Consider the following 9,831-nt stretch of genomic DNA (forward strand, 5'->3'; position numbering starts at 1 on the left):
TACAATGTAAAAACACAGCACTTGAACCTCAGCAGGTGAACTCTGATGTGACATCTTCAGCAGCTCAGTTCCTGTCAGTGTCTGCAGACAAGAGGAGTCTCCAACAGTTCCTCCACTCACAGTGTAAAAAAAACACTGAGACACAGAAACAGACGATGGAGTCTGACAGTTCAGTGTTACTGAGTCTGTCTCTGTGATCGCCGCTGGATTCATGGTCAGTTTAGGTGGAAGAAGAGCTGAAAAGTCACACATAATCCTGTTATAACCTGTGTTAAATATCCACATTAAGATCATAAATTTTCTATGGAGCAACTGTGATTTTACGAAAAGACAATGAAGTGAAAATACTGAACAGCCAAACTATGAGTGAAAATTGTCAAATTAATTGCAGACTCGACTAAACTGTCCATTTAGTCACAACAGAATAACCTGATCATGACAACAAATATTAAACTCTGCGACTGACCTCGTGCTTTCATCTCAGAAAAGGAATCTGTTGGAGAAAAAATGTGAGAACAAGAGAAACAGGTGACATCAAAAAACAGTAAACTTCAATTTAAGCTGTATTTCTCTCAACCTGTAATAAAAGTATATTTAAAAAGCATACTGATATAACAATGATACAATTGAATGGACTAATATTAATTACTAGGGCTGGGCGATAAAACGATAGCGATATGTCTCGCGATAGACACGTCATCAATATCAGTAAAAAAACGCGTTCGATAAAACATTCGATAATTTTTTTTTTTCTTCGTCGGAAGAAACCAGAAGTTGCTAAGCGAGGTTGGTTGCATAAACAATGGCACTCACTCTCAGGTAACCGAGCAACATAGGGAGTAATCGCTAATCAGTGAGAGAGACACGCTAACATGCCAATCATGTAACATTATCAAGTTCGGTTGCGCCATCTCGTTGTCACGTGTTTGTTGCTCCACGAGGAGTAAGATGAGAAATAGAAAGTGAGCGCTGCAGCGAGCGAAGAAATTATCGATAAAACCGGGAAAGTCAGCTCGCCAGTATGGAGTTTTTTGGATTTTATAAGTCGGACCGTAGTTAGACCAATGTGGTCTGTAACTTATGCAATACTGTCGTCCCCACCAAGACCGGTAATACCACAAACTTATTTAACCACCTTAGCCGCGCTCACTCTTTGGAGCGCAGCCATATTCGCCAACGTCCGCCAACCGCAGCACCACCGCACAAGCAGCTGACCACCATGCAGAGGTATCTGCTTCAGTGCCTGATGACAAATCATCTAAAAGGCACGAAGACATAATGGAGGCAGCGGCATATCATATAGCTAAAGACATGCTTCACTGAGCACTGTGGAGAAGCCAGGTTATAAACATCTCTTATACATGCTTTTTTTTTTTTTTAAACACACTTGCAATAAAAATACAAATGAATAGTTCATGTATGTTTAGAGTAAGAAGAGTGATTAAAGTTGTTCATATGTCTAGGCTGGTTTTATAGCTCAGTCAATCTTACTGTACTGTTTATCATGTTTGTTTGTTTGTATGTTACAGATGTCAAGTCTACCTGAGTTTCTGCTACGTTTCCAAAACACTGCACATATCTGAAAACATTTTATTCAGCAGAAGGTGAATCAGCTTGTGAACTTTCTGCACTAAACCTGCAGAAAAAAAACATTACATTACATTTTTACTTTTTTTTACATTTATTATTTGAGTGTTTTCCATGGTTGTGTTGACATTTCCTTTCTGCCTTGATAGCTGAGGGGATTATAATCAGAGGAAGGTTCAATTTAAAACAAAAATGTTTGAATTGAATGTATTTTTCTCCTGGTCCTTATTTTAAATAGGTCATAAAAATATCAATAATTATTGATATCGACCAATATAAAACACTTATATCGCAATAGAGTTTTCAGCCATATCACCCAGCCCTATTACTTAATAATCTGGACCTTGCAAATAAAATGTGCCTGTACTGTCACTGCCTGCATTTATAATGAAAGAAAGTGACAAGAGGTTTAACTTACACATGAGGGCGAAGAACAGCAGGAGTCCAGTCATGATGAAGCTGAATGATGTGAATGTCCAAGACAACACCTGTGTGTGTGAGACTACATGGACTTTGACAGCCAGAAATGTCATTTTGCAGAACTTGTTCTCAGGAAAACCACAGCAAGCATCAGAGAAGAATCAAACTGACAGACAGGCCACAGAAACACATATAAAGACACGTGTACATGTACGTGTGGTACTATATATTTAGATCAAACCATTTCCCATGTTTGTCTTGAACGTCTCACTATTTTGTATCTGCATACTGTGTTGCACAAGTTGTGTGTTCGTCCCTCTAGCTGTCAAATTCTCACTTTGGCTAAATAGATATTTTTGATTGATTAAATTGAATAGAATTTATTTTATCTTAAAATACTGTTTCCATGCATACAGTCGTGAATGACTTTGTCTCTTTTGTGGTTTCCCATTTTCATTGCATCATTATGTGATAAATCTTGTGTTGCTCATGTGAATCGCTCCTCTTATGTAAAGCTCATTGGTACAAACATGTTTTAACATAAACCTGAGGTTCAACTTTTGAAATTAATGGGACTTTTTTAAAAGTTGTGTACAATAGTTTTATTATTCATTGCAACATGACACATGTTATCTTTTGACCTAACTTCTGTTTCTACCAATTCAATGAGGTCCAGTTAAGCTCTGACTTCAGTCTAATGTCTGCTCTGAGAAAATGATGGAAGTGATATGAACAACTTGAACATGAGACAGCAGAGTGAAAAAGATGCAATGCTTGTGTTTCAAATTGACTTTGGAGTGCTGAACACTGTATCTCTGTGGACTGATGTAGCTGGACCCTCTGAGGTGCTGCCGATGTCACTCTGTGAAAAAGAAACATACATGACTCAACTCCTCTCATTTTCATCATTGTACCTGTAATATCAGGTTACACCCACTCAAATTTTAGCCGCTTTTAAGCATTATAGCAGATCTGGGACCACCAAGTGGTGAATCAGCCCGTGTAAGATCCTTAAACTACATCCAGGAAGAGGAAAGCAGCTCACCGTTGTTGCATTCATAGGTGACAGTACTGTAGGTTTCATCATAATCCACCTGCAGATTATTTCATAAATGACAGAGGGAGGAGAGAGTGAGAGCAGATTCTCTGACACAGAATAATCGCTGCATGAAGGAAAACCTTTCAGTAGAAGCAGGAGTTTTGATATCACCACTCTTTTCCTGTTGACACTTACTGTATATTTCCTGCCATCTACAACAGAAGCAGAAGTGTAAGTTAACACACTGTAACAAGACAATGTAAATGAAACATTGATGTAGAAATCACACTCAAATGGTCATCATACCTTTTGATTTACCAATGATGTTTGTGTTTGATCTGAAGAAAGTAAAAGAGGAAAAATAGAAAAACATTATTAATCTCCCCAAATATCTCTAAATGATGAGAGAAAAGTGTGAATCTCAGGTTCTGTACACACGCAGTCATGTGAGCATTTGCCCAGTCGAGTCGGTCACGACAACGAACTGCAGTCAGGTCGAGACCCCGATGAGGATGACGAGCATGCAGATGAGCTTCCCTGAGACGGTTTCTGACAGTTTGTGCAGAAATTCTTTGGTTATGCAAACCGATTGTTGCAGCAGCTGTCCGGGTGGCTGGCCTCAGACGATCTTGGAGGTGAACATGCTGGATGTGGAGGTTGTGGGCTGGTGTGGTTACAAGTGGTCTGCGGTTGTGAGGCCGGTTGGATGTACTGCCAAATTGTCTGAAACGTCTTTAGAGACGGCTTATGGGAGAGAAATGAACATTCAATTTACAGGCAACAGCTCTGGTGGACACTCCTGCAGTCAGCATGCCAATTGCACGCTCCCTCAATGCATGGCCAGCATACTGACCAGACATGTCACTCATTGAGCATGTTTGGGAAGCTCTGGATCGGCGTATACGACAGCCTGTTCCACTTCCTGCCAATATCCAGCAACTTCACACAGCCATTGAAGAGGAGTGGACCAACAGTCCACAGGCCATAATCAACAACCTGATCAACTCTATGAGAAGGAGATGTGTTGCACTGCGTGAGGCAAGTGGTGGTCACACCAGATACTGACTGGTTTTCTGACCCCCCCAGACCCCCCCAAATAAAGCGAAACTGCACATTTCAGAATGGCCTTTTATTGTGGCCTGTCTGAGGCACACCTGTGCAATATTCATGCTGTCTAATCAGCATCTTGACATGCCACACCTGTGAGGTGGCATGGATTATCTTGGCAAAGGAGAAGTGCTCACTAACACAGATTTAGACAGATTTGTGAACAATATTTGAGAGAAATAGATCTGAAGTTTGACTGCTTCCTCTCCTCGACGACCAGGAGCCCCGCTACATCCTGTACTGCCTCGATTCCCAGAATGCACAGGGCTACGAGTGGATCTTCATATCATGGTCTCCTGACCAGTCTCTGGTATGTTGTAGCACACATATGTCATTCTCCACCGTAAACTGAAGCTTGATGTTGATGGGTGAAAACCTCAGATTTACAGTATTCTACCAATTTAATGTTGCATTAGTAATCATAATAATACAAATGTCACAAATGACAGCACCAAAAATGCTAAAAGCATCTTTCATGCAACCCTACCTGCTTGGTTAATGCCCAGGGGCCTCATTTATAAAACATTGCGTAGAATCCACACTAAAAGTGTGCATACACCCAAAAGCTGAAAACGGCGTACGCGAAAAAAATTTCGGATTTATAAAACCGTGCGTACTCACACCTGGACGCAATTTTCCCTTTATAAATCACACTCCACCTGGAAGATTGCGCAGGTGGATTCACCTCACATCCCGCCCCCGATATGTCTTTGCATATAAATATGCCTGCTGATCAATGGCATTTTACGTTCGATCATGGACAATGGAACAATTAAACCTCTGTTCTTAGTTGTAAGATCACTTTCATGACTGCACTTCTGTCTGTCTCTCTCTCTCGCTCTCCCTCTCTAACCCGACCGGTCGAGGCAGATGGCCGCCCACCCAGAGCCTGGTTCTGCCTGAGGTTTCTGCCTGTTAAAAGGAAATTTTTCCTCGCCACTGTCACCAAATGCTTGCTCATGAGGGAATTGTTGGGTCTCTGTAGATAAAAGAGCTCGGCCTGTACCAGCTCTGTATGGAAAGTGTCCTGAGACAACTTCTGTTATGATTTGGCGCTATACAAATAAAATTGAATTGAATTGAATTGAATTGAATTGAATTGAATTGAATTGAATTGAATTGAATTGAATTGAATTGAATTGTATGACTGTTAATAGCGGGCGGCACGGTGGAGCAAGCAGGTAGAAGGTTGCTGGTTCGATCCTCGGGCAGGGCCTTTCTGTGTGAAGTTTGCATGTTCTTCCCGTGCATGCGTGGGTTCTCTCCGGGTACTCCGGCTTCCTCCCACAGACCAAAAACATGCTCATTAGGTTGATTGGTGACTCTAAATTGCCCCTAGGTGTGAGTGTGAGTATGAATGGTTGTCTGTCTTTGTAGGTTGCCCTGCAATCGGCTGGCGACCGGTTCAGGGTGTACCCCGCCTCTCGCCCATCGAAGCTGGGATAGGCTCCAGTCCCTGCAACCCCGAAAGGGATAGGCGGTATAGAAAATGGATGGATGGATGGACTGTTAATAGCTCTTTTAATGCAGCTGTGAGACCAGTCAGATGCAAATATTGAACATGTCTTCCTCTCATAATGCTCCTCGTCTGAATTTACCATGTGCTATGCAGAATACACGGCCTGCAATGAGCTCAACCAGAGTCAAAGTCACTTTTCGATGACACTAATGATATGCAGTAGAGGGACTCTGTCTCGGTTGGTTCGACAACTAATTGGCCATAATTAAGGGTCTTAGTTGACTAAGAAACTTTAAGCCGATTAGTTGCTTTTTATTGAGAATGGTATTGTTCAGTCATTACTGGAATAGGACAACAGTCATGTTGGCAACTATGTGAGGCTGTACAGCAGTGATGTGAGCTACTGCAAATACTAATGTTAGCATGCTGAACATACACACACTAACAATGCTAGCATGCTGATGTTTAGGTGGTCAAACAGGCGTATACAATATATTAACAATCTTTTACGCATTTGCGTGCTAACATTCGTTAAATAGCACTAAACACAAAGTGCATACAGATGAGGCCAATAGGAATGCTCTTAGCTTTGCTGGCATTTGATCATAAAACAAACAATGTAAAATTTTGACCTGATGGGGTACAAGATAAAACATCACAGGAACACAAATTCATTACAGTTATATCACTTGAGAACCATGAATACCTGTACATAACTGTGTACCTATACACTAACTGTATGTGAACACATTTCACTGGGAAAGTGAGAACTTTGACCTGCTGGTGATTCATCCTGAGGTGACCATGAATGTGTGTATCACATTTCATGGCCATCCAGTAATTGATGTAATTAATGTAATTACATTTTACTCAACACTGCAAATTCCAACCTCATGACATTGGAATCACCAAAGTCAGTATGATTCACCTTCTGGGGACCATGAATGTCTGTACTAACTTTCATAGCAATCCATCCAGTAGTAGATATTTCAGTTTGGACCAAAGCGATGAACCTACTGATGTTCCAGCCAACGCCCAGAGCCATGCTCCGAGTATGAATGAAAACAATGGTCACATTTTCAACACTGTGCCCTGCAACAAAATATGTCTGTATCACATAAGTGAAGGGCAGCCTTAATCAACAGTCCTCTCCGGGTCTGTTCACTGAGAACAAAGCTCTGCTGATGATGAACAAGGTTTTCTCTCACACAATGGAAGGATTTATGCTGGTGATTTCAGGCAATTAGAGCTTTTCTCAGAATCGTCTGGGAAAGCCCTGTTTGTCTGCACACTGGATGAGGACAACACTTATTCATTGTGTGCCAAACATCAGCTCATTTACTAATTCTTAGTAAGGTTTGTAAACTGAAAATCTTTGGGTTTAAGATGCTTGGTCGAACAAAACAGAACAATTTAAGACGTCACTTTGGGCTCAGGAAACTTGTGCTTGGGCTGTTTTTGCTAATGGCTGATTGCTAAATTATTGGTAGATTAAGCAATAAAGAAAACAATCATTAGATTTAGCCTTAGTGCAAATCCGCTGGCATCTCCACAGATGCAGTTAACCATGGCAAACATAAAAATGTTGCAATGCTTTTATCAGAGCCCCGGGCTCAATCACAAGCTCAAGATGGCAACTTATCAAACATTTATCTAGATGAAAATCTTTGAGATTATTACACTGAAATCATTTTGTTGCATCTCGAATGCATCTTCATGGTCGCACCTCTCGCTCTTTAGCACGACATCAACATGTAATAATTTTCAGGCACTGAATGAAATCCATCCACCCATCCATTGTCTATACCCAACTATCCCTTTCGGGGTTGCGGGGGGCTGGAGCCTATCCCAGCTGTCAACGGATGAGAGCCCGGTCGCCAGTCAATTACAGGGCAACATATATAGACAAACAATCATTCACGCTCACACTCACACTTAAGGACAATTTTAGAGTCACCAATTAACCTAATGAGCATGTTTTGTTTTTGGAAGGACAGGAAGAAGCCTGAATCATGTCATCCGTTCCACCCTGAGGTGTGAGACTGTGTGTTTGTTTGCATACAAGTGTGCCTTTACGTACATGTGCAAAAAAACCTCCAACTTGTTGTGTTTGAATTTTGAGTTATGAGTTATGCATGAATAAATATGTATAACATATAAAATGTTAATTAGCTAGAGGTGCAAACCAGGCTAGTGGTTTGCCCCTGCTTCCAGTCTACCTTCTAAGCTAAGCTAACTGGCTGCTGTATCTTCCAGTTGTGGAAACCAGTTGCAATGCTTTATTTATCCATGAGGAGGAGCAGTGATTATGAAAGCTCAAACCATTTACTGCCATGAGACTGCTGCAGTTTGCCCTTTTTAATGCAAGTTTTGGCAGCGAAAGAAGCTCCAGCTGGGGGCAGCAATTCAGAGTGGCTGGGCTGTAGTGATGCTGCAGTGTTCCCAGATCTCAGTAGTCACGTTTGTTTGTACCGTGTTATCATGATCAATCAAAATGATGGTCAAAGCTGTGAGATTAAGATCCAGCTTGTTCAACAACAGCAAGCTCACATCTATTAGCTTCCACTACTGTCTTTTCCAAACAGTACAAGTTGTATCCACCCTGTTGATATTCACATCAAACCCTGATGACTGTGTTCTCTGCAGGAAAATGCCATGGAGTGTGGTTCAGCAACACGCCTGTCCAGTCCTCTAACAGCAGCTCTGCTCCCTCTGATAGTGGCGACCATCAGCAGGTGACCATTAGCGGCAGAAATGGACTTCAGTAAGGACTAAATCAACAAGAAGAAGCTTATAAACACATAGAGAACATTCAGAAATGAATTGTTCATACCTCTGCAAAAGGCAGCGCTCTACTCAGAAAAAATCTTTATCTGTAGCACTGAGACTCACATCCATTAATGTAGAAAACACAAATGATGTGGATGTGTGCAGCAAGAGAAAATGAGACTAATGGGAGTGCTTGGTGATGTTGCTCAGAGCATCAGACCACTGACAGGTTGCCATATTGTCCTGAATGTGTGCTGAAATGAGATGAGAGAAAGAAATGCAGTATGTTAACAGTAAAAACAAAGAATACAGCTATTTCTTTTCAAAAAGGAGTGCAGGTGTTTCTTGTCAAAGTATAAAACAGGTCCTTTGTGACTGTAAGACATTAAATGTGTTTATTTGTTGTTGGGGAAAAAAAATCAAGGCTCATGTAAAAGTCTGCAGAATGTAAAATGCACTTTTTGTCACGTGAAAATAATGCAGAGCGGTCTATATTTTTGGCAGTAAATGGCCAAAAACAATTGACAGTACCATCATAGTTTTCTTCCTTCCAGTAGTTTAAGTTTATTTTGGAATTGAATTCTGTTTGATGTCAGTAATAATATGGATCTTGTAAAATACCTGAGAGGAAACGGAACATTTGTATTTGCTTTATTCTGCCAGTTTCTCTGTTTTAAAGCAGAAGACATTTCAGACAAGCTATAGATGCATGAAGAGGATGACAGAATGATACATCCATCCACTCATAATTTGTCAAGGTGACCACAGACTCCTACATGTTTAAGAAAGCTGATGAATAAATACAAAGAAATATTGTCGTTCCTTTAGCTGTTGTGTTTGTTTCCGTCTGTGTGTGTGTGTGTGTGTGTGTGTGTGTGTGTGTGTGTGTGTGTGTGTGTGTGTGTGTGTGTTTAGATCAATCTTCATCTAACAAGCTAAACTGAAATGCAGGAACCCATGCTGTGCTTTGTATGCAATAAACCACAACATTAGTACTGGATCTGGCTGTAAAACTTGGAAAACTTTGGTTTTGTATTTTTAAAATGACCAGAAACACCAGTCACCATTTCCCAGGTGCTCTGCGACAGTCCCCTGTTCACGAGGTACACGGGCGTGTGTGTGTGTGTGTGTGTGTGTGTGTGTGTGTGTGTGTGTGTGTGTGTGTGTGCGCGTGTGTGTGTGTGTGTGTGCGCGTGTGTGTGTGTGTGTTTAGATCAATCTTGATCTAAAAAGCTAAACTGAAATGCAGGAACCCATGCTGTGCTTTGTATGTCATAAACCATGACTTTAGTACTGGATCTGGCTGTAAAACTTGGAAAACATTGGTTTGGTCTGAAAAAAAAGTATTGCAGCAGTCTAACATCAGTCTAGGTGATAGTAGTCGACTTTAAACAACTTTACATTTCTAACAGTTCTTTGGGCTGTCTCATCTTTATACAGTACAAACAGT

General features: G+C 41.0%; 1 protein-coding gene across 1 annotated transcript in view; it reads left to right on the forward strand.

The window, feature by feature from the left end:
• The window catches only part of LOC139328739 (voltage-dependent calcium channel subunit alpha-2/delta-3-like), a 77,655-nt gene extending 68,489 nt beyond the window's left edge, over nucleotides 1–9,166 (forward strand). Inside the window, exon 40 of the mRNA XM_070958722.1 lies at nucleotides 8,978–9,166. The gene's annotated coding sequence lies outside the window, so the exon portion shown is untranslated. The remainder of the gene's footprint in view (nucleotides 1–8,977) is intronic.
• Nucleotides 9,167–9,831: the final 665 nt, after the last annotated feature.

Source organism: Chaetodon trifascialis, chromosome 3 (assembly GCF_039877785.1).
Source record: "Chaetodon trifascialis isolate fChaTrf1 chromosome 3, fChaTrf1.hap1, whole genome shotgun sequence".
NCBI classification, from domain to species: domain Eukaryota; kingdom Metazoa; phylum Chordata; class Actinopteri; order Chaetodontiformes; family Chaetodontidae; genus Chaetodon; species Chaetodon trifascialis.